Genomic DNA, 24,874 nt, shown 5'->3' with positions numbered 1-24,874 from the left:
TGGGGAGTCCAGACACTGGACTTGATCCCAGGACCCCAGGTTCATGATCTGTGCCAAATGCAGATGCTTAACTGACAGGGCCACCCAGGAGCCTTTATATTACTCTTTTAGACACAAGATATACCACTGAACAAAACACCAAAATTTCTGTCTCTGAGGACCCTACCTTATAGTAGGGGGCAGAAAAAAATAAGTTCATATGTACAGTGAGTAGGTAGTAAGTGCCATGGGGAAAAATAAAGGAGGCTACATAGGGAGGATTGTGAATGCTGAGACAGAAACTGTAGTTTTAAATAGGGTGGTCAAGATGGGCTACACTAAGAAAGTAACATGTGAACAAAGATTTACTAAAGGTAACAAAAATGCTTATAGCTATGATGCAGAGAATATTCCAGGGAGAGGAAAAAAAAAATACAGTGCAAAAGCCTTAAGGTGAGACTATGTTTGGTGTGATTATAACAATGAAAAGGCCAGTGTGACCAAAGCTGAGTGTGATATAACCAAACGGTCACCATCAACCAGGAGAGCTTCTAATAAACTCCCGGCAGTGTGTTTGAAGCTTAAAATTCAGGTTTGTAGGGGAGGGTCATGGAGGGCTCTTAGACACTTAAATACATGGGGATAAATAATTATGCAAGGAACTAATGCTAAGGGTCAAAGAGTGAAACAGACAACAAATGCTGTAGGTGATGCTGTAGCTGAGACAAGAATGCTTGGAGTCATCCTTGACTCAAGAATGTTCAAGTGATGCTCAAAAATTATTTGGGAGGTACGCTGGTCCTCGGAGGGTGAGATAGAAAGAGGAAAATGGAGTCACTAGGTCAAGGAGAACAAGAAGAAACATGTGAGACAGAAACAGGAACAATGCGCCACTTTTATTAGAAGAACACAGTAAAGGTTAGGTTAGGTAGTTTGGACTTGTGAAAATGAACAAGGGATACCTCATTGAAAATGGATTCAGAAAGCCCAGAAAGGAAAGCTCTCACCACTACCACCTGCTACTGTTTGCAGACTCCAGCAGGAGGAAGCCTTTCCCACACAGGAAGAAGCTCCCCTTATTACCCTGGAGGGGGAAGGAAGAGTTTCTCCTTGCCCAGCAACAACCCAGCCAATAAGAAGTACCTCAACCCAGCCAATGAGAATGACCAGAACCCAGCCAATGAGAACCACTGTAACCCAGCCAATGAGAAGTCCCCAGAGCCCCCAGCTCTCCCTCTATTCCAGTGGACTTTTTTTTTTTTTTTTTTTTTTTAGAGAGAAAGGGAGAGAGAATCTTTTTTTTTTTTTTTAATTTGATAGACAGAGATTACAAGTAATCAGAGAGGCAGGCAGGAGGGAGAGGAGGAAGCAGGTTCCCCACTAAGCAGAGAGCCCGATACGGGGCTCGAATCCCAGGACCTTGGGATCATGACCTGAGCCGAAGGCAGAGGCTCTAACCCACTGAGCCACTCAGGCGCCCCTATTCCAGTGGACTTTTATTTCAACAGTTTCTCCTCACCTTCTTTCCTCTCTAAAAGATGCTTCTATCCTTCGTTGTCTGCACTCTCTGCATGTCCCCAGTTGTAATCTTCTGCTATCCCCAAATAAGCTCATTTTGCTGTCAAACTAACTGGCTATTTACTTTTAAGGATGAGACTCCAAGACACAATCATTTTTAGGTGAGTTACCCCTTGAAGGAACAAAAAAATACCTACCTTATACATACTGTTCCAGAAAATAGATATGAAAGTTGCCAAGCTTATTTAACAAAACTACTTCCAAACTTGATTTCTAAGCCACAAAAGGATTATAAGAAAATACAGCTATAGGCCAGTTTCCTCATGAATGTGATATACAAACCCAAAATAAAATACTAAACAAATCCAACTGCATATTTTGAAAATATATCATAATCAAATAGTCTTTATCCCAATAATGCCAAGATAATTCAACTTAAAAATCATTTATCAATTTCATGGACTATAGGTATATATAATAAAGGAGAAAAATTTTATGACTATCTCAGTGGATACATAAAGACCATGTAATTCGGTATCTATTTGAGATTTTTTTTTTCAAAGAAAATATTTCATGGCAAACTAGGAAAAGAAGGAACTTCTTAGACTTGATAGATTATCTACACATGAACCAAAAAACTAGGACAAATATAATTAACAGGAAAGCTCTGTAGTACTCATTAGCAGTGCTATTTAACATGGTCTAAAACTTCTAAAAGACCTAGAGAAAGAAAAGAATTACAAGGTTTAAAATAAGAAAAAACTGTATCATGATTTGCAAATAATATAATCTTTTAAAAAAATTTTTTTAATTTAAAAACAAAAACATAATCAGTTTTAGGTTGAAACATTTGAAGCTAGTTTTTATAATGCTATAGGCAAAAATGGTCAAATATCAGTAACACCATACAGTTCAATGTAATATTCAGTAAAGTTCATACATAGCTAACTTTGAGAATGAAAAAGAGACTCCGTCAAGGTTGCTGACAAAGGATAACCTATAAATCATCAATCTCATTACTCTGCAGCAAATATAAAATAAACCCAACTATAAAATAAACCCTAATAATATGCCAATCACAAGAACAATATAAACCATGAAATATAAAGAAATTAACCAATATATTAGATCTCTACAGAGAAAAGTACTAAACTCCAACAAATGCAGAGAGCGACACAAATAACAGAAAAACAGCATTTAGAAGCACTGGAGAGTATGTTCCCACTGCATCATGGATAAATCTGAAAGGTGGTGATGTATCTAAAATGAAATGAGACCCAGAGTACATTTCCTGTAAATACCCAAAATGACAAGACACAGCTTATAAGAATATACAGAGACTATAGACAACACATTCAAACTCTATGGAAAAAGAGCCAAAAGGGGATTAAATATATAATGATACAGGCCATGATCTGAAAAGTTAGATGAACATAACCATCTGCACTGAAGGTCCAATAAAGCAAGGAAATAAAGTGCGTGACTAAGTGTCAGGAGCTGGGGAGAAGAAAGTATACTCAAGCTAACACTCAGGAACATTCCCCTGGCATTGTTGGCTACAGCAGGTTGAAGCTGGGAGAATACAGTGGTAGAAACAACCAATAATAAATCCATTATTATGCAAGAGCCCAGGAGGGCTTGTTGGAAGAAATGGAAAAATAAAAGGATCCGTTTTCAGGGACCATATTTTCAAGAAAGAACCGAGAGAATCTTGTAGTTGAATGGGAACGGTGGGGGTGGAAAAGTCAAGGATGACTCCAAGCATTCTTGTCTCAGTGTCTGGCACCAGTGACAGAAATAGAAAACTCTGGAGATGGGGCCAGAATAAGTTTGGTTTTAGAAACAGAAAATTCAGCACTATGTGCTTCTGTAGCCAAAATGGCCAATAAAACTTAAGAGCACTGGGAAATAAAAACGCAATTATCTCCTCAAATAAAGTCATGGTTCAGCTACACGGGCACAAAATTGGCTCTGGTTACTACATCCAAGAAAACAGGAAAAAGACACAAAGAGGAAGACCAGAGAAGAGCAAATCAAATGATTAAGTCAAATGGCTGATAAAGCTTCCTTATGAGACCCTGTAAGAAAATTTGTAAAGAAACAAGCTAAGGGCTGCCTGGGTGGCTCAGTGGGTTAAGCCTCTGCCTTCAGCTCAGGTCCTGATCTCAGGGTTCTGGGATCGAGTCCCACATCAGGCTCTCTGCTAGGCAGGGAGCCTGCTTCCTCCTCTCTCTCTCTCTCTACTTGTGATCTCTCTCTCTGTCAAATAAATAAAATCTTTAAAAAAAAAAAAAAAGAAAAGAAACAAGTTAAAAGGGGTGCCTGAGTGACTCCACCCATTAAGCATCTGATTCTTGATTTCAGCTCAGGTCACGATCTCAGGGACATGGGATTAAGCTGGACGTCAGGCTCCACACTCAGTGGGGAGTCTGCTTGGGGATTCTCTCCCTCTCCCTCTCCTGCTCCCTTTGCAGGCTCATGAGTGCTCTTTCTCAAATAAATAAATCTTTTTAAAAAAAAAAAAAGGAAACTAAGAGGGACTAATGAGTTACAAAGAAGCAAATTTGTCCAAAATTAGAGATATTTCTTGTATCAAAAAAGTGTTTAGCAGAAAAATACTTTAGAATGAACACAAAGAATGACTAGGAAGAACAGTGCATTCACCTATGAAAGGCATTAAATCCACTGGTGTTGTTGACTGTGGGTAGAAAATCTAGACAAACTGTGGAAAGAGCCAAGATGCCCTTCAGCAGACAAATGGATAAAGAAGATGTGGTCCATACATACAATGGAATATGACGTAGTCATCAGAAAGGATGAATACCCAACTTTTGCATCAACATGGATGGGACTGGAGGAGATTATGCTGAGTGAAATAAGTCAAGCTTAGAAAGTCAATTACCATATGGTTTTGCTTACTTGTGGAACATAAGGAATAGCATGGAGGACATTAGGAGAAGGAAGGGAAAAATGAAGCGGGGGGCAGGAATCGGCAGGGGAGATGAACCCTGAGAGACTATGGACTCGGAGAAACAAACCAAGGGTTTTAGAAGAGAAGGGGATGGGTGAGCCTGGTGATGGGTATTAGGGAGAGTATGTATTGCATGGAGCCCTGGGTGTTACATGTAAACAAGGAATCTTGGAACACTACATCAAAAACTAATGGTGACTAACATAATAAAAAATAACGATTAAAAAATAAAAATTTAAAATTTAAAAAGTTAAAAAAGAAAATCTAGAAATTCAACACTCCCAAATCCATACAATCAATATTTATTGAGAGCCTTCTATTGATCATACTATGTTGGGCTAAGATAGACATGGTCCCTGGGATGGTTAATTTTATGTGTCAACTTGGTTAGTCAATGGTATCCAGTTTTGGGTCAAACATCAGTTGAGGTATTGCTGTGAAGGTATTTTTTAGATGGGAGTAACATTTAAATCAGTAGACTTAAAGCAGATTACATTCTGTCTTGGTCCATGTGGGCGGCTACAACAGAGTACCATAGACTAGGTGGCCCTATGAACAAGAGAAATTTATTTCTCACAGTTCTGGAGGCTAGAAGTCCATGATCAAGGTGTCAGCAGATTCCATGTATGGCGAGGGCCCGTTTCCTGGTTCAAAGATACTGTCTTTTCACTGTGTCCTTGTGTTCCAGAAGAGAACAGGAATCTCTCTGGGGTCTCTTTTATAAGAGCAATAATCCCGTTATGATGGCTCCACCCTCATCTGCAGTCACCTCCCAATGGTTCCACCTCCAAGTACCATCACACTGAGGAACAAGTCTCAATGAATTAATTTTGGGAAAATACAAACATCCAGTCTACAGCACCCTCCATAATGTGGGTGGGCCTCCTCCAATCAGTTGAAGGTCTTTACAGAAAAGACCGGGGTCCCCTGAGGAAGAATGAATTCTGCCTCCAGACTGCCTTCAGACTCAAGACTGCAACATCAGCTGTCCCCTAGGTCTCCAGCTTGCTGGCCTGACCTACAGATTTTGGACTTGCCAGATCCCACCAACACATGCCAATTCCTTAAAATAAATCCCTCTCTTGTCCACATGCATACACCCTATTGGTTCTGTTTCTCTGGAGAACGTTGATGAAAACAATCCTTACTGTCATTAAAAGTTAGTAATCAAATTACTCTATAAATTAGTATATATCTGGGAAATAAAGAGAAGCCTTCCAAAAAGAAAGAGATCTGGTTCTACAAGAAAAATAATAAGAGAATCTGCCCTAAATGGGAGTCAAGCACGATGGGAAATCTTCACCAAAAATAATACTTTAGCCAAGATTCTAGAATGACAGTAGATGTCTAGGCAACAGGGATCAGGGTGGCAGAGAACAGTGCAAGCAGAAGGTAGAACAGTGCAGAAGCAAAAGTGGGGAGGGAGGAAAGGAGGTTTCAGAGGTACATCAAGGCCTGACTGTGAAGAATCTGATAAGATCATAGCAAAGCTTTTAGTCATTACCTTCAGAGTGGTGTAAACAGCACTTTCAAAAAAAAAAAAGGCCTGGGGATGACATCAGATCTGCATTTTGAAGACTCCTAAAGCTACTGTATAAAAAACACTGGAAGGAGACCAGAGTGCATGATGGTGAATTGGAAGGAAGAGGTGGTATGATGGTTTGAATGTCTGTGTCCCTGAAAAATTCTCATGTTGAAATCCTAAGTCTCAAAGATGATAGTGGAGATGGAGCCTTTGGTCATGAGGGTGGAGTCTTCATGAATGAGATTAATGTTCTTTTAGAAAGAGGTTCCAAAGAGATCCTTGGCCCCTTCCACCATGTGTGAACATAGAAGATGATGCCACCTGTGAACCAGGAAGAGGGTTCTCACCAGAACCTAACCATGCTGGTACCTTGATCTTGGACTTGCAGCGTCCAGAACTATAAGAAATAAATTTCTGTTGTTTATAAGCCAACCAGTATATGGTATTTTATCACAGTAGCCCCAAGTACTAAGACAGGTGGGGTCGAGTTATCTGAGCAGTCCAACCAGACAGATGGTGATGGCAGACACTACAGTAGGGAAGCCCAGGTAGAAGACTGTGAAATAAGCCTCGGAAACGTTGAGTATGAGGTATCTTTGAATATTCCCCTGGAGATGTCCCCATGACTTCTTTTCTGGAAACCTTCTAACAGGTTTCCCTGCTTCCACTCTTGCCTCTATTTATTCTGCACACAGCAAGAAGAAGACTGATCTTCTTAAAAAGACAATAAAATCCTACTACTCCTTTGCTCAAAATTCAAATTCTTTTCCATGACATGAAAAGTCCTGTGGATCTGCTATTTGCGGCTTGAGGAGGACTATGAGAAGTGTGAGTCATCTGCACAGAATGATCATTGAAGCCAAGGGCATGAAGGAAATTGCATAGGGAGAGATTATAGAATGATCCATGAGGAAATCCATTATTTCCTGCAATGGAGACAGATAAGGAATGGCCAGAAAAACAGGAAGAGCACCAGCAGAACAAGGTATCACTGAAGCCAAGGAGGATTAAAAAAAGAATTTTGAGAAAAAGTGATCAACAATACCAAATGCTGCTGAAAAAATAATAAAGACTCAAAGATGTCCATGAAACTTAGCAATATGAAATCTGCTGCCTCTTTGGTACCTTACTGAGTTCAGGCAAAATTGTGTGGGCAAGGAATAGAGCCAGAAGCCAGAGAAGGTGGGATACAGAGTGAACGTGAGGCAAAGTAATGGAGACACTGAATACAAACAGGTCTTTCCAAAAAATCTGGATAGGAGAGGTAAGTGGGGGTTGGAGAGGGTCAGGGAAGTTTTGTTGCTGAGATGGAAGGGACCAAACACATTCAAACGCTGGTGGAACCAACTACTTGAAAGAGGAGTTGAATATACAGAAGACAGAAGGGATACTCGCTAGCGTGACAAGATTCAGGATGAGATATGACCAAGAGCAGAGACTGAAGTATAGGAAGACAGAAAATAGGACACCTCCTCCATTAGGAAGAGAGAAATCCTTGGAAATTTAGGTGGTCTTTGACTTCACAGTGAAAAATGAGGTTATCCCATCCATCTAATAGAGCTTCAATTTCCTCTAGAGAGTAGGTGAGGGTGGCCATGAGCGAAAGTGCTGGAAGGTGGAAGTTTGAGGGAAGTAGAAAAAGAAATACCATTGTTTTGGAGAATGCATGAACAAATAGATCTGGCAGATGGCAGGATTCAGAGGCACCAGTGGGGGGCCCACTTGAGTTGGGTGGTGAAGAACTCACAATGGTACCAACCTGCCTTGTGGAGCCACTTCCTCTAGGAGGGCTTACCTCCTCAGGTGCAGGCACAAAAATCACAGGAAGTCCTTCTAGATTGTTTGAGGGTCAAGTTGATTGGAAGTATTAAGGGAACCTGGGGCTCTGGAAGATTCATTTTATCACAAAGACAACCACACCCTCCCAAGAAACAACCTGTTGGTGACTATCCATTGTCAGGGGCGACTGTCAGACAGAACAGTATGTTAGAGAATCACACAAAGTTGTAGATCTTACCAAGTTAAGAGTTCATGAGATGTAAGAAGACAGAAAGCAAAATCTATCCGTTAGTGCCACAGATGTTGTTATGAAAAAAGAGTGGTACATTTGTCACAGTTGATGAACCTACACTGATCCATCATTAGCATCTGAAGTCCATAGCTTACATTAAGATTCACACTTGGTACTGTACATTCTGTGTTTGGACAAAGCCCCAACTCAATGACGACATGTTTTCATCATTAGAGTAACGTAGTGTTCTTTCACTGCCTTAAAAGTCTTCTGTGCTCTACCTATTCATGCCTTCTCCTCCTCCAAATACCTAGCAACCACTGATCTTTTTATTGCCTCCATAGTTGTGCCTTTTCCAGAACCTCATATAGCTAGAATCATAATATGTAGCCTTTCCAGATTGGCTTCTTTTACTTTTTGACTATTCTAACAGGTGAGCAGTGGTGTTGCACCATTGTTTAATTCACATTTCCATTAATAACCTATGATGTGAAAAATCTTTCCATATGCTCATTTGCGATCCATATATCTACCTCGGTGAGGTGTCTATTAAGACCTTTGGTCCCATTATTTAGCTGTGTTGTTTTTCTTTATTGGTGAGTTTTAAGAATTGTTGTTGTTTGTTTGTTTTTTTTAATATATTTTGGAGATAACAGTCCTTTATCAAATGTGTCTTTTGCAGTATTTCCTCCCAGTCTGTGGCTCATCTTCTTGTTCTCTTGACACTGTCAAGATAATAAAAATGATAACTTGCATTTTGTTAAAATGAAAAGCTTCTGTCCATCAAAAGACATTAAGAAGGTAGAAAAAGCAAACAACCGATAGATGTGTTCTTAGTAATGTAAACAGAGGACTTCTACCCAAAATACATAAAGAACACCTACAAATCAGTAATGAAGAGTCACAGAATCTAATTTAAGTACGTGCAGAGGATTTCACACTGTCAAGAGAACTTCTGCAGAGCAGAAAATTTTAATTTTCATAAAATCCAGCTTGTCAATTATTTCTTTCATGGATCATGTCTTTAGTTTTATATCTACATAGTCAGTGGGCGCCTCGGTGGCTCAGTCAGTTAAGGATCCAACTCTTGATTTCAGCTCAGGTCATGATCTCAGGGTCGTGAGACTGAGCCCAGCATTGGACTTTCTGTTAGCACAGAGATTCTCTCTCCCCTCCCACTTGCACATGTACTCGCTCTCTCTTGCTCTCTCTCAAATAAATAAATCTTAAAAAAAAAAAAAAAGTCATGCCACACCTAAGGTCATCCAGGTTTTCTCTTGTTATCTTCTAGTAATTTTATAGTTTTGCCCTGTTACTCATTTTTGTGTTCTCATGATAATGCCGGGCACGCAGTATAGCATCAACAACAGTTTAATAACCTACTTCCCAGGTCATAATGTGAAGCTAAGTCTTAATGAAACAGTTTCCACCTCCCATAACTAGTAACTTTTTTTCTTTTTTTTAAGTGCAAGTTTTTAAAATGTGTTATAAAATATGGAGTAGTTACAAAAGATTTAAAACATGTAAAAGATGGGTAAAATGCAACAGAAACACAGTCCAGAAACAGATTTGCATATACTGCCCATTGACTTGGGGCTGAGAAATTAGTGTAATACAGTGGGGAAAGGATAGGCTTTTCAGTACATGGGACCAGAGAAATTGGTGTTCATCTAGAAAAAATAAGATAAAATTAACCATTATGTTAAAACATACTTAGATACTTATTTGCGGTGGGTTATAGACCTATGAAAGATACAATTAGCCGCTACAAGAAACTATAGAAGAATATTTTCTTCTATGGGATAGGCAATGATTCCTTCGACAGGATACAAAAACTACTAACCCTACAAGAAAAACTGATAATACGCATTTTGTCAAAATTCAAAATGTCCATTCATCAAAAGACATTAAGTAGGAAAAACAAACAAAAGCTGGCAGAATGTTATGAACGAAAAAGATTTCTAGCCAAAATATATAAAGAACACCTACGTATCAATAATGAAGAGACAGAGAATTCAATTTAAGTACGGGCAAAAGATTATGTGGGCGTTTCACAAAAGAAGGTATCTGAATGCCCAATGAGCTCATGAAAAGCTTTGACATCTTTTCTTGTTAGTGAAATGCAAATTAAACCCAAATGAGATACCACAACACATCAGTAAGTGACAAAAATCCAAAGGACTGGCAATACCAAGTATTGATACAGGTAACAGAGGAACTGGACTCATACATAACTGGTGGGTTTAAAGTGATACAAACCCTTTGGAAAAATGTTTGACAGTTTTTTATAAAACTGATCAACATTTATACTTGTGGGTATGTATCCGAAGAAAAAAATCATCTGTTCAGAACAATATATAAGAACGTTCAGAGAAGAGCCCAAAACTGGAAATAATCCAAATGTCCACCAGTAGGTGGATAATAAACAAATTATGGCTATGGTTGAGCAATGGGAATACTAAAGAAGAAGATACATACAACATGAATTGTAAAAAGAATACATTGAGAGAAGCCAGACACAAAACAGGACATGCTACATGACTTATGTGATGTCCAACTGTTCTAACACCATCTGTTGAAAAGCCAATTATTTCTCCGTCAAACAACCCCTGTATCTTTGCCCAAAATCAACTGACCGAATCTGTATGTGTCTTTTTCTGGATTCTCTCTTCTGTTCAATTGATCTAAGTGTATATGTATTCATCAAGACCTCAGATGATGATTATAACAGCTTGATTAGAGTAGCTTTACAGTAATTACTAAAATTGGGTACTGAGACCCCTCCAATGAGATTCTTCTTCTTCAAATTTGTTTTTAATACTCTAGTTCCTTTGCCTTTCCATGAAAATTTTAGTTACATTGTCTATATCTGCAAAACTATCTTGCTGAAATTTTACTGAAATTGCATTAAACCTACAGATCAATACAAGGGAGACCTGACATCATAACTAAATCGAGTCTTGCAATCCTGAATATAATCTGTCTCCCCATTTGTTTAGGTCTTTAATTTTTCCCATCACTGTTTTGTAGTTTTCCATATACGGACCCTGCATATGTTTTAATAGATTTATCTAAAGTTTTCTAAATCTCATTTCCGATTGTTCACTCTAAGTATATAAAAATACAGCTGACTTTTGTACACTCATTTTGCAACTTGAAACTTTGATAAGTTTACTTACGAATTCTAGGAGCTTTTTCATAGATTCCCCAGTATTTTATTCTATATAAAATTCAAGTTCCTAATATTTCTAGTTTGAGAAGAATAGAATAGATTTTAATTTTGTCATATGCTTTTTTTGTGGTCATATGTTTTTGCTGTACCAGTTGATATGAATATTTGTTTTTTCTTCTGTCATTTAATGTGGGAGGTTACACTAATTTATGAATGTTTGACCAACTATATATTCCTGAGATAAACCCCACTTGGTCATAGTGTATTATTTTTCTTATATATTGCCGCATTTGATTTGCTGGTATTTGGGGAATTTTTGCATCTACATTTATGAGGGCTGTGGTCTGTGCTTTTTTTGTAATGTCTATGTCTGGTTTTGTTATCAGGGTAATGCTGAATCCTTCACAAACTAGGTAGGAAGTGTTCTCTTCTATTTTCTGAACAAAGTTGTGTAGAACTGATGTTATTTCTTTAAATGTTTTGTAGAATTCACCAGTGAAACCATCTGGACCTGCAGGGGTTTTTGTTTGTTTGTTTGTTTGTTTGTTTGTTTTGGAAAGAATTCAATTTCTTTATAGATGTAAGACTATTCCAGTTATCTCTTTGGTGAATTTTTATAATCTGTGGCTTTCAAAGAATAAGTACAGTTTAAGTTTTGCAAGTTACCTGCAGAGTTGTCTGTAGTATTTTTTAATCCTTTTAAGAACTTGTCGAGTCTGTAGTGATATCCTCTCTTTTATTCCTGGTAGTGGTCATCTGTGTCTTATTTTTTTTCCCCTAGTCAGTTTTGTTAGATCAACTGTACTGATCTTTTCAGAACATCATCTTTTGGTTTTATTTATCTTCTCTACTACTTTGCTATTTCATTGATTACCAGTCATCGCTTTATTCTTTATTACTTCTTTCTGTTTAATTTGGTTTTATTTTGTACTTTTTTCTATTTTCTTGAGGTAAAAGCTTAGATTATTAGAGACTGTTCTTTTTTTCTTTTTCTTTTTTTTTTTAATCCAAAATCTGTTTATTGGGATAGTTTACCATTCATGTTGATTCTTTGTGCTTTTAGAGTTGCTTTCATCTGAAGGAGCATCCTTCTGTAAGCCTTGCTTTTCCTCCTGTGGGGTGGCAGAGGACAGTGGAACAGCCAACACAAAACTACCATTTGTGTGTCGCTAAAGACAGAGTTGACTTTGTAGCATTCCTGGCACTTCAGGAAGTTGGGGTTCTACACCATGCACTTCTTCTTGTGCTTCCTCTTCTCTTCCAGGGATGGGTGCAGGAGGTCCTTCATGAGGGGCAAGTTCTTGTCGGAGAGGTGGTCACTGCAGCAAAGTGACTTTTCTCCTTTTCTAATGTAAACATTTAAGGCTATTAATGTCCCTCTAAGTTTAGGGGCATCCCACAAATTTTGATGTGTTGTATTTTCATATGCATTCAAAATATTTTTAAATTTCCCATGAGATCTCCTCTTCGCCTTATGGATTGTTTTGAAATGTATTGTTGGACATCAGGATTTTTTAATTATCTTTCTGTAACTGAATTCTAGTTGAATTCAATTATGAAAAGAGAACATAGTTTGCATGATTTCAAATTTTTTAAGATTTTATGATCCAGATATGGTCAACCTTGGTGAGTGTCTCAGGGGCACTTGAATATGCATTCTTGGAGCACTTGGGTGGCTCAGTTGGTTGAGTGTCTGACTCTTGATCTCAGCTCAGGTCTTGATCTCAGGGTCATGAGTTTAAGACCCGGATTGGGCTCCATGCTGGACATGGAATGTACTTAAAACAAACAAACAAAAAAAGAATATACATTCTCTCATTATCTGGTGGAGTGTTCTACAAATGTCAATCATATCCAGTTCCTTTATAGCGTTATTTGGTTCTTCTATATCATTGTTAATTTGCTGTCTACTGGTTCTATCAACAACTGAGAGAATTGAAGTCCCTGTGCAGGACTGTGGGTTTGTCTCCTCCCTCTATCACCTCTTTCTGCATGTATTTTGAATCTCTCTTCTCCAGGTGCATACACATTGAGGCTTCTTACGCCTTCTTCAATGAACTGAACTTTTTCATCATTATGCACTATCTTTTTGTATCCCTAAAATTTTCCTTGATCTGAAGTCTACTGTATGTATATAGATATAATATTAATATATTTACTCCTTTCTTTTGAGTGGGACAACCTTGATCTACTCTTATTATTATTTATGTTCAGGGTTTTGGGGTTTTCCACATAGTAATATTATTATTAATATTAACACATTAATATTAATATATTCACTCCTGATCTGAAGTCTATTGTATCTATCTATATATAATATTAATATATTCACTCCTTTCTTCTGAGTGGGGCAACCTTGATCTACTCTTATTATTATTTATTTTCAGGGTTTTGGGGTTTTCCACATAGATAATCATACCTGAAAATAATCTTACTTTGGAGCATCTTTCCAATTTTCCTTGCTTTTTATTACATTTTGGAACTTTTTATGATGTATTCATTCTTAGAATGGCAAGGATAGATAAGTACTACTGCTACCCTAACAGAATCCCTCATCACATTCTACTCAAGTTACAACTTCCTCCTCTTTGAGCTTAAATGCCTACACAGCAGTTTTAGTGAAGGGCTGTATGGTTACTTTTACACCTTTTCAGCTGGAGAATCTGGTTGTATTCCTTGCTCAAACACACAGCTTTGGGATGAATCAAAGAGGTACAGTGACAAAGAAAACCATTACCCAGCTGCCGAAATCTGCCTAAAAATCCAGAGGCTCAACCAGATTTGCCTTCTATCCTCTTTTTTGGCCTCCTTCATTTCTAGGCTGACCCTTTTCAATTTACCCATACACAGCAGCTAATGTGCTGTTCCAAAAACAACTGTACCTAGTAACCCCACTCCTCCTTTTCGAGGGCCTGCAGGAACTCCTCACTGCCTAACAGACCACTTTATCAATGCCTGGGCTTCACTTCCATGGCTGCGTAATGCCAGCCTCGCCCAGCACTTGACTTTCCACCAAGCTCCACAACACACACTCCCTTCTACAAAGCGCCCCCATTCCCACTCACTGTGCCAATAACATCTACTCCCACCTGCACATGCTTGGTCTCCTTCCTACGGACTGTCTGCTCTTCCTCCTATTTAACTCTGAGCTACTCTCAAAGGCTCCCTTTCAAGTTACACCTCCACGATGCTTCTCAAGCAACAAAAGGAAAGGGAAGAGAATTTCAGCGCATTTGTGGCATTCTCTGTGATCTGACAGTGGGCAGTGCCTGGATTCAGTTAGGTTCTACCATGCCAAACCTGGGCAAATCTCTTCCCTTCTCTTGACCACTCCACACTCCTACAAAATGAAACAAAGTGGGAGTGGAGGGGGCTCCCACTGCACAGAGTTTACACACTTACCACTGTCCTTGTGATCATTCCACTCTCCCACACTAAGTCTTTCCGACCTTTGACACTGCACCTCTTGGTTGTATGCCGCTTTCTCTTGCTCACCCTTCTAGCTGAATCTACCCCACCAGGACTATTTCTGTATTTTTTTTTTCAATACTGAACACCATAAACATTTACTGAATAGGAGGGGAAACCACTTATTTCTCTCACAGAATAGTGATAGGGGCGGTGTGTTTGCAAGGAAATACAACAGGCACGTTCTAAATGCCTGGATGATAACCGCTAAGGGAGCACAGCTTCTCCTCCCTCCTCTATTATATTCCACAGAATCCAAGGAGACAGGGGACAATCAAGACACGCAGGCCAACAATCTTCTTAAAAATCAAAGAACAACCGGCAGCAGAGTCCTTTATCCTGACTTTCCTGTAAAACCACGAGATGCTGTGTAAGGGCAGGTGGAGGGGTTTCACTGGAAATACAACCAGAGTTTCCAATGCAGTGGGGGTGGGATGGAATGGGGAGGGAGACTGAATGGCTTTCTCAAAACAGTCTGACCCTAATGGTTAACTGTGATTCAGAATCCCTACCACTTTAAGATTTGTGGAAAGCAAAGAGGTCTTTTTAAAAAAAAAAAAAAAAAAAAAAAAAAAGGTAAAGAGAAAGAAGAAAGCAAAAGTAAAAATCAGGAAAGAGCGAAACATAATGAAAGAATACAGAAAACAGGAAGGGTATCGAGATGGAGCTGGGGGAGCATACCAGATGGAAATAATTAATTAATTAATATGCATATGTACGTGTACACATTCATATTTATACATAAGCTCCCTTGTCTTTCACTCCAGCCTCTGTAGGTACTCAAGGTACAGAAAAGTTATACAACAATCTTGGTAGGTTTATGCACAATGAAAGGATTGGGTGTGTGACTTGGCATGCCCCCCCACCAACCGAGAGAGGATGTATCAGAATCTGAAAGACCCCGGTGCACTGTACAAATATTAGACTTCTTTAAAAGAGCACTAAAAGCCTAGCAATCACTGCCTAGATAATTAAAACTTTCAGCCAGCAATAAAAAATAAAATATAAAATAAAAATAAAAAATGAACTTTTAGCCAAGCACGGTGGTATGAAGGTCATGAGGCCAACAGAGATAAGTCAGTCAGATAGTCTTGCCCCCAAGGGGTTTATACTCCAGTGGGGAAAATAAAACAGGAACATACTGTGAATATTTGAGGCTGGTTTTTACGAATTCCCTAAGATGGTATGAAATGTTGGGAAGATTGGGATGATGCGACAGTCACTCACAGCTTTAGTCGTAAATCAGGATTCAAGAAGCAAAAGATGATGTTGTGGGTTGAAATGTGTGCTTCGTGGATGTTGTAGGTTGACATACTCAGAGAAAGACATGGTGACAGAGGCAGAGACTGGAGGGATGGGTCTATGAGCCCAGGAACACCAAGGACTGTTGGCAACACCAGAAGCTAAGAGAAAGTCCAGACACTATTCCCCGATACCAACAAGATGTCCTACAATTTGATTCCATTTTGACACTACCCAGGGTTAGCACAGACCCCACGAGTTAAGGACAAAGTACTTCCCAAGACGGCCCCTACCTCGGAGGCCAGCCACAAGTTTTGGGTGTCCTCAAACCATCCATAATCCTGCCCAGCTGGCTACAAACTGAGGGCTCCCTACAACCCTGTCAGGTCCCATAACCCATTAGAACGACTCAAAGAACTCACCAAAAGCACTATACTTGGGAATATAATTCTGTGTGCATGGATAAAGGTTACAGCTCAGGAACAACCCAACGAAAGACATGCACAGGGCAAGATCTGGGGTGGGCTGGGGAGCCAGGTCAAGCTTCCATTACCTCTCCTCATGGGATTCATGTGCCTTTCCAGCACATGGGTGTGCTCCCCAACTAGGAAGCTCTACCAAGCTTCAATGCCCAGAACTTTTCTATAGGGTTTCATTATGTGGGCACGATGGAGGAAGTCATGGGCCTCAGCACTGAACTCTGGCTCCCCTCGCCTCCCCGGAGGCTGGGCTGGCCCAAAGTTCCAACCCTTTAATTATGTGGTTGGTCTTTCTAGTGACTAGTGCCCATCCCAAAGCTATGTAGGGGCCCTGCCACGGAGTCACCTCATTAGCATAAGAAAGCATGACTATCACTCCAGAAATCCCAAGGATTTTTTTCAATCTTTGTGTTAGGAGCTAAGGACAAAGAGGATATCATCTTTATTATACCACAGCAAGGGATAGATTCTCCAGAAGAGCCTTCAGAGAGAGCCTGGCCCTGTCCACACCTTGACTTTGGCCTTCTGGCCTCTAGAACAGTAACCAAATCCTTTTGGGTTGTTTCAAGCCACTCAGTGTGGGCTAATCTGTTACAGAAGCTGTAGGAAACTAATACAGGAGGTGAAGCAAGGCTTTCCTTTCAGGGTAACATTCTACCTTAAATTCGGAGCTACCAATGTATGCTCCTTGCTTCCAGCCCATCTAGTATTTCCGGCCATGCACCCCCCTCCCCACGCCACTCTTCAGTCCTGGACTCTTCTCAGCTCCCCCCAATCCCAAGCTTTAGTTTTACCCACCCGCTGACCATTCCCCAGCTCCATCACCTCCCAGACCTCTCTCCAAGATCCAGGCCCTCATCCCAGCTGCCCACCGACTTCCTCATGCCCTTCTCCTGGGCTTCTTCTCAGTGACTGGGATCCACATCCACTTGGCCCAAACCCAAGATAAGCAGCAGCTTATCTCCTGCCACTCCCCCCAAGTCCTACCAAGGTCCCCTGACTCAACGTCTTCGATATCTCTGAACCTCTGCAGATCCCGCCTCTTCATGGCCCCAGACCTGCTCCATCATCTCACTGGGATGACCAGCTAGTCTCCCAACCAACAGCATCATCTTCTAACTAGTGTCTCTGCACCAGGCTTGCTCCCCTCCTTTTGGTTCTCCGCTCTGCATCCAGACTCATCATTCCAAATCCAAACCTGACCTGCTGCTCCTCTGTTTAAAGTAATAGCAGCAGGGTCTGCTTCATTCCAGAAACTATTTTAAGTACTTTGTTGTATTAATTCATTCAAATAGTATCATAATCCAGGAATTATTAATATCCCACTTTGCTTATAAAACCTCAGTGACTGGTCTATAGTTTTGTAACCCGTATGTGATGGAGACATGATATAAACCTCAGGACCCAGGCTCATAACCCCCAAAGACAAGGTCAACGATCACTCAGTAATTTACCACTGGTCCTTGGGTAAAATCCCTACCGAATCATGTCTTAGAAGTAGGGTAACTACAAACTTTGCTCAGGTGTTTACCTGCTGCCCTACCCCTATCAATTCTATAGGCACTCTAAGAGGTGTCTTGTCTGGGCAAGACAGTCACCTGATTTATAAGCCTCATCCCTACTCCCAGTGACATTCCCAAAATAGGGAGCTTACTTGACTTCCTTGAAGGAGCCACCCCCTACATCCCTGGGCAGTCATACACATCAATTCCACTTGCCTTTTCCTAATAGGGCCTCTCCCTTCAGGTATCAGCTTGCAGGACTTCCTTCCAAACCCCACTCCAGCCAAACCCAGTGATGTTCTCCTGGTACCATGAACAACTCCCCTCTCTTCCGACACACCACTCCTGGTCCTGGCTTGTTTACTTCTTCTCCCACTCTCATGCTTCTAGCATAAGATATGGCACAAGGTATGTATAGCAGATAACAGACTCCCCTTCAGGAATGAAAACCTTATTCCCCAGCTGCTAGGAATGCAGCCAGATGACCAGCCTTGGGTGGCTGTCTACCCCTTGACGTTGCTTTCCAGGGAAAGCCCAACTCCAGTGACCGTTTGATACAGAGATGTAAGAGTTCAGTGTCTTCTCCCCAACTCAAGACAATGTTGAGGAGACACCCAAGCTCCAGTACCCCCTGTGGAATCAGTGGAGACCTTTGTTGGGTCCACTGCACAGCCTAACTTCTCCCTCTCCCTAGTCCCACTTCCTTCCGTCTCTTCCACAGGTGCTGATGCTAACAGCACTTCCTAACAAACATCGTACTTGTTCTTTTCAGCATCTGTTTCCCAAGGATCCAACCGGTGACATAGGTGGTCAACAGATACCTGTTTGATGAATGCCATTTTTTAAAAAAGATTTTATTTATTTATTTATTTATTTATTTATTTAAGAGAGAGAGAGAGAGAGAGAGAGAGAGAGAGATTGCACAAGAGTGAGAGTGAGAGAGAAGAAGCAGGGGCAGAGGGAGAGAGAGAGGGGTAAAGCAGACTCCCCGCTAAGCAGGGAGCTCAACATGGGACTTGATCCTGGGACTCAGTGATCATGACCTGAGCTGAGGGCAGTTGCTTAGTCGACTGAGCCACCCAGGTGCCCTAACAAATGGCTCCTTTACTCGCTACGTTGTCACACCTTACACATTCCTCCCAGCGTATGTGACTATGCAATGGCATATGGATAAGGGGAAGTATAAGTCCATTGGTCTTCGCTTCGATTAGAGAATCATACTCCTGAATTGAAGGCAACATAATAAGGACTAAGCCTTAAGCCATGTCCTGTTTTTGCTAATAGAATACAATATTGGGACATCATCAAGGCACAATAAGCTCACAGCTAAATATTTAGCATGGGAAACGCCAATTTTGTGGTGATTTAAAAAAAAAAAAAAAAAAAAGGAAGTCCATTCTGGGGCACCTGGACGGTTCAGTCAGTTAAGCATCTGCCTTTGGCTCACATCATGATCTCAGGGTCCTCGAATCAAACCCCACATTGGACTCTCTGCTCAGCAGGGAGCCTGCTACTCCTCTCTCTGCCACACCACCCCCACTTGTGCTCCTTCTCTTTTCTGTCCTGCTCTCTCTCAAATAAATAAAATCTTATTTAAAAAATCCACTCTGACACCTGTTTGAACCTCACTTCCAGCACCCTGATAGGCACCTTGGACACCACGGACAGGACACAGAAGAGTAAGCCCCAGCCCCCGTCAATACAGCTACCAGTCCAGAGAGGAACACAGGACCAACAGCGACTAGAAATCAAAGCAGGGCAAAAAAGGGATAAAAGAGGACAACCACAGCACCATCAGTGCACAAAGGAAGGAGCAACAGTGGGAAGAGGCGGGACGGGGGGACATCTCCCCTGAGCTATGAGCATGAAGTTGACAGAGTTCTTCAGACCCTTCCACATTCCAGACACTGGGCTGGGCATCTGCAGGCTCCCCCACTACAAGATTACAACAGAGAGACATATGCAACACTATAACTATACTATAATAATAACCAAGTTTGATACAACACTATGAACCAATCCTCTAAACAGTTCTGATTAACAGGAAGGGGAAGCAAGGCTTGATCAGTGGTGAAGGAAGATACTGGCAAAGTAAGATTCAAACTTTATTGACTAACAATCCCCCTGATTAAGCGCTACAAAGTCTGGTTGCAGGAATGCATGTACCATTGAGAATGCTCTTCCTACTCAAGAGGCTGGGTCGAACAAGCGACCATGGGCACTGCTGACAGTCTGCCCAGAATGCTTCACTCCTTCTCCCTCCCAAACAGAAATCTGATCTTTGTCCAGGTGTCAGTCTCCCCGCCTCTCCCATGAAGGTCGCCCGACTCAGAAGATGGATCCCCCCACCCCAACTCCAGAAAGGTTCATAAATGGCTCTAAGCCAGTCCTCAGAATCCTACCTCCCCGGCCACTGACTAATTCGAAGACCCAGGCTGGTAGCCCATCAGCCTCCCCTCCCTCCGACCTGTGGTAAGGTCAACGGCACACATGGAATGATCTGGCTCAGACTGGAGGAAAGGACCCTTATCTTCTCCCATGACCGGAACCCTATGGGTTGCTCCTCTCGTCTTGGTCCATTCAAGCTGCACTAACAGAACCCAGCAGACCAGGGTGGCTTAGAAACAACAGGAATTGATTTTTCACAGTTCTGGAGGCTGGAGGTCTGAGATCCAGATGCCAGCTGATCTGGTGGGGAGGGGGGCTGTTTTCTGGATCACCACAGTGCCTTGGTGTTCTCATGGTAGAAGGGATGAAGGAGCTTTGCAGAGCCACTTAAGGAGGCACGAATCCCATTCATGAAGCCCCACCTTCACCACAAAGATTCGGACCACAGCACCTCTCTTGCCTCCTACGTAGTTTATGAGCATGGAAGCAAATTACTTCAGCTGCTGCTAACAGCTGTATTCTGAGCAGGAAAGAAAGCCAACCTGAGGAAAAGACCAATGCGAAGATGAAGGCAAAGCCAAGGCAAAAGGAACGAAAGACAGAAGGGGCCCTGATCACAAGGCCCCTGGACTCTCCCCACCTTTGGATGCCCTGTCATCTGAAATAAAGTTATCTTGTACTTTAAGCTTCTCTGAACTGACACCTGCTACTATAATTCAAGGCATTCTAAGTGATACAAATGATCAGCCATCTTCTTCACTGCGGAACTTATCAGAGCCTTAAGTACAAATGCAGCCGGTACCTTTCTAGGATGAACCGACAAGTGTGTCACATTTCCCCACAGTCCTAGTGGTCACACCCCACCCCCACAGAGCAAAACCTGATAAAAAAGGAAAAGGACATTCTTCTGTCTGTGGATTCAAAAATATAGTCTGGCCAGTTTCACAGGAAGTCAGAGAGAGAGATTCAAGGCAAGAGTACAAATAAAGGCCACGGCAATAGTCAAGGGTAGAGACATGGACTATAATTAAGATTCAGACATGAAAAAGAAGACATGGGTAAATTTAATCTGGAGACAGCTTCACAGTAACCCACAGGATATGCAGGGGCAGAAAACAACGTCTCTGAACACCAGGAACCACGTTCTCTAGATCACGGCTGTTTGGAGATCTCTGGCAAGCTGATGAAGACATGGTCTTTGAGTCATTGACTAGAGGATGGTCAATGTCTCGGTGCACTATACGGCCATTGCCTCTTCCCGGTCCTTTGAGAATAAACCTTTGATTTTCCTTTTGGGAACAGCCTCAGTGCCCACTGCTGTCTTTGGGCACATGAAATTCAGAGAGCTCTCCACCCTCCCATTGCCTGGAAGGGAAGGTCAGGTCACATGCTCCGAACTAAAACCAAGGGAATGCTCGTCCGTGACAGATTCACCCAAGTGATCCAATGACAAATAACAACTGGGAAGCAACTTTTTTTTTAAATGATTTTATTTATTTATTTGACAGAGAGAGAGAGAGATCACAAGGAGGCAGAGAGGCAGGCGGGGCGGGGAGGGGGGGAAGATGCAGGCTCCCTGCTGAGCAGAGAGCCCAGTGCGGGGCTCGATCCCAGGACCCTGAGACCATGATCTGAGCCGAAGGCAGAGGCTTAACCCACTGAGCCACCCAGGCACCTGGAAGCAAAGTTTTTGAAGGCGTCCTCTGCTCCAGAAATACTTCCCGGTCATTCCGATTGTGTGAACCACCCTCATCCTTCCCAATCTCCTCTTCTGTTTGGATGAGCCCAAGTCCATTCCTGGGGCTGCAACCAGAGAACCCTAACCTGTTATGGGGAAGTCCTCAGCCTCAAGCGGTACAAACAAAGTTTCAAAATGTTCTATGTCTTTAGAATTAGCAACCCGAAAAGGCTATTAGCATATCACTCCTAATGACAGACTGTTTTATTCTATAAAATGAGATCTGACATCATGTCCTTTCCAGAGCATAAAGATAAGAAGTTTCCCATGTTTGAAACCAAGGCTCAAGAGAACTTCAAGCATATTTATCTAGACCTTTCAGGGCCCCGAACTTAAAACATCATTATGAGAAATTCCAGCTACATTTTACCTTTGCCCCCTTTTGAATCCTGGGAGGATTTATATATATATATAAACATATAAAATACATGTTTAAAGAATTTGGAATTTTAAAAAAAAAAATACAGGCAGCAAGAAATCAAACCACTCATAAGCCTGCCCAGAGATAAATACCGCATGCTAAGTCCTCCAGTTTCCCTGATTTCCTTCCAGTCTTTTCTATGCAATTTTTTTTAAACACTGTGCAATCTCAACTCTGTATGCACTTCTGTATCCTGTGTTCTTATCACAAACATTTCTATCCAGCCCTTAAATTTCTGGAGTGTTATGAAAAGACTGAGATTGTTACAACTGTGTAGATGTGCTACAATTAATCATTCTACTGATATTCGACATTTAACTTTTTCTGCTTTCTCCCCTGCTGTAGTCAGTAGAGAAGGGTGCTAAGTAACATCCACCTGGGAGCAAATCTGAACTCGCAACAGTGTAGCCGGCAGCAGCAATGCACCTGCTCTGCAGCTCCCACAGAAAGCTGCGGAACTTCACAACCTGCTCCGGGAGTGTGTGAGGACTAAGCAGGACTGTCTGGAAAGCACCACTCTGAGTGTTGGTCACGGGGCACGTTCAGTAAAGAGCAGTTATGACCATGAGTGAGTATATACGTACTTCTGCACTCACAGCAACGTGCACCAGGAGCTAAAAGCTCTGTCTGCTTCGTATATTCCTTATTTTTTAAGGTCTCCTGGCTTACCGCATTATGCAGGAGTCTGTAACGGCTTTGGCGGGTACCCACAATGCTTGCTTTCCACAGCGAGCACAGAGATTTAAAAAAAAAGAAAACTACTTTCAAAGGGCATTTCTCTTACCCTTTCTCTGAAACTGCAGTGAGAAAACAAAGTGAAGAATTTTCTACCGGCAGAAATTTCACTGTATGCTCTTTGTGGTTTAGGGGACAGGCAAGATACCCATTACCTTAAAGGAATGTGACATTTTATTTTTATTCAAGTCAAGAGCAGTTAATTAGCATTTGCAAAACCACCTGAACTGAAGTAAATGGAAGGACCTCAAGGCCACAGAGGTCCCGGAGGCCACAAAGATCCACTGTGAGGGAGAGCAAGACCAGAGGAAGCCTTTGCCTCCACCTGACCTACTTAGGACCCAGACCGAATCTGGCTCTGTCCCTTTCGTGGACACCACCTCGAGCCTTCATTCCCCACCTGTAGAATAAGGCTATAAATAGCATCCCATTCACCAGATGCTGCAATGAGTCCATAAAAACCATGCCTATGAAGCACAGAGCCCAGCTCTCGGTGACAGGTGACATCACTGTGGCTTTTGTGGTTCTGCTTTTTCCGGGTCCATGAAGGACTGTCTTTACCTGCCCCACGTCAAGGGAGGTGTGGCCAGGTGATTTAGTTTGGCCAATGAAATGTGAGTAGAAGTGACCCCTCACTTCCAGAAGAAAACACCAGGAGCCAGGGTGTGATGGACCACACCCTCATTTACTGCCTCTGCCATCAGACAGGCAGGTGTGGAACAGAGCTATATGGTAGCCTGGGTGCTTGAGGGACTACTCTCAGCGCCCACCAGGCAGGGCTGTAAGGTGCGGTGATCTCGATCGTTTCTGTCATGGAGATATAACCTAGACCACCCCAAGAAATACAGTAACTATTTGTGGATATTAAATGAAGGAGGCCATGAGCATTACTGATACCTCCAGATTATTTCACATTTATGACTTTGGGAAAATAAGACAAATAGGTATGAATTTCAAGCTGTAATTCCCAGGTACTCAGGTCTATAAATAAAATCAAAAGGAATGTCCCCTGTCAAAGAGACTTGCTGCACAGCAAGGGAGAGTGGTAATACCCACGATTTATTGAGTGCATAGGATTTCTCAGGGGTTATGCTAAGAATATTATATTTATTATCTTATTTAACCCTGGCAATAATCTCATAAAGTAGGTAACATTCCAGTGTGTCAAGATGAAAGAGAATTTCTGTTCTCTTTATTCTTCTCCCCCACTGTAAGAAAGGCTTAAAAAAAAATCAAAAATTAATCTTAACATGAGAAACAGTGGACATCAATAAGTTTGTTATCCTAAAGATGCTCTCCTGAAGGATCTCACAGTTTCCTACAAAGGACAATGAAAATCAACAACTCCAGTCATTCATGGTTGACAAAGAATGACCTTCTCCTAGGCACAGCTGGGGAGGATGCAGGGTAGAGGGCACTATGGGGAGCCAGAGAACAAGAAGGATTTCAAAGATGGGCAGTGGGAGAGGAGAGAGACTATATTCCTGGTTATAGAGCCAGGGCAGAGGGCCCCATCTCCTGTAATAACCCAAGGGGGCTTTGTGACTAGTTCTAGCCAATGAAACGTGAGCACAGGTGACATTTGTAAATTCCAGGCCCAGGCATTTAAGAGCCAGTAGCAGTGACTGGAGGCCACATATTGAGATGAGGGAGGTACAGACATGGTAGAGGGATGGATGCAGACTGGATCCCTAAATCACACAAGGAGGAAGGCGGTCCTTGGAA

General features: G+C 41.7%; 1 protein-coding gene and 1 pseudogene across 2 annotated transcripts in view; both read right to left on the bottom strand.

Annotated features, from left to right (window-relative positions):
- Positions 1-24,874, bottom strand: part of LOC111161077 (Rho GTPase activating protein 44) — a 167,731-nt gene that overhangs the window by 133,323 nt on the left and 9,534 nt on the right. The gene's annotated exons all lie outside the window — the stretch shown is intronic.
- On the bottom strand, positions 12,236-23,088 carry LOC111161236 (annotated as a pseudogene).

The sequence above is a fragment of the Enhydra lutris genome, unplaced genomic scaffold (assembly GCF_002288905.1).
Source record: "Enhydra lutris kenyoni isolate GAN:26980312 unplaced genomic scaffold, ASM228890v2 scaffoldscaffold82, whole genome shotgun sequence".
NCBI lineage: Eukaryota > Metazoa > Chordata > Mammalia > Carnivora > Mustelidae > Enhydra > Enhydra lutris.
The sequence above is the reverse complement of the archived record's forward strand: the minus strand, read 5'-3'. Positions and strand labels throughout refer to the sequence as shown.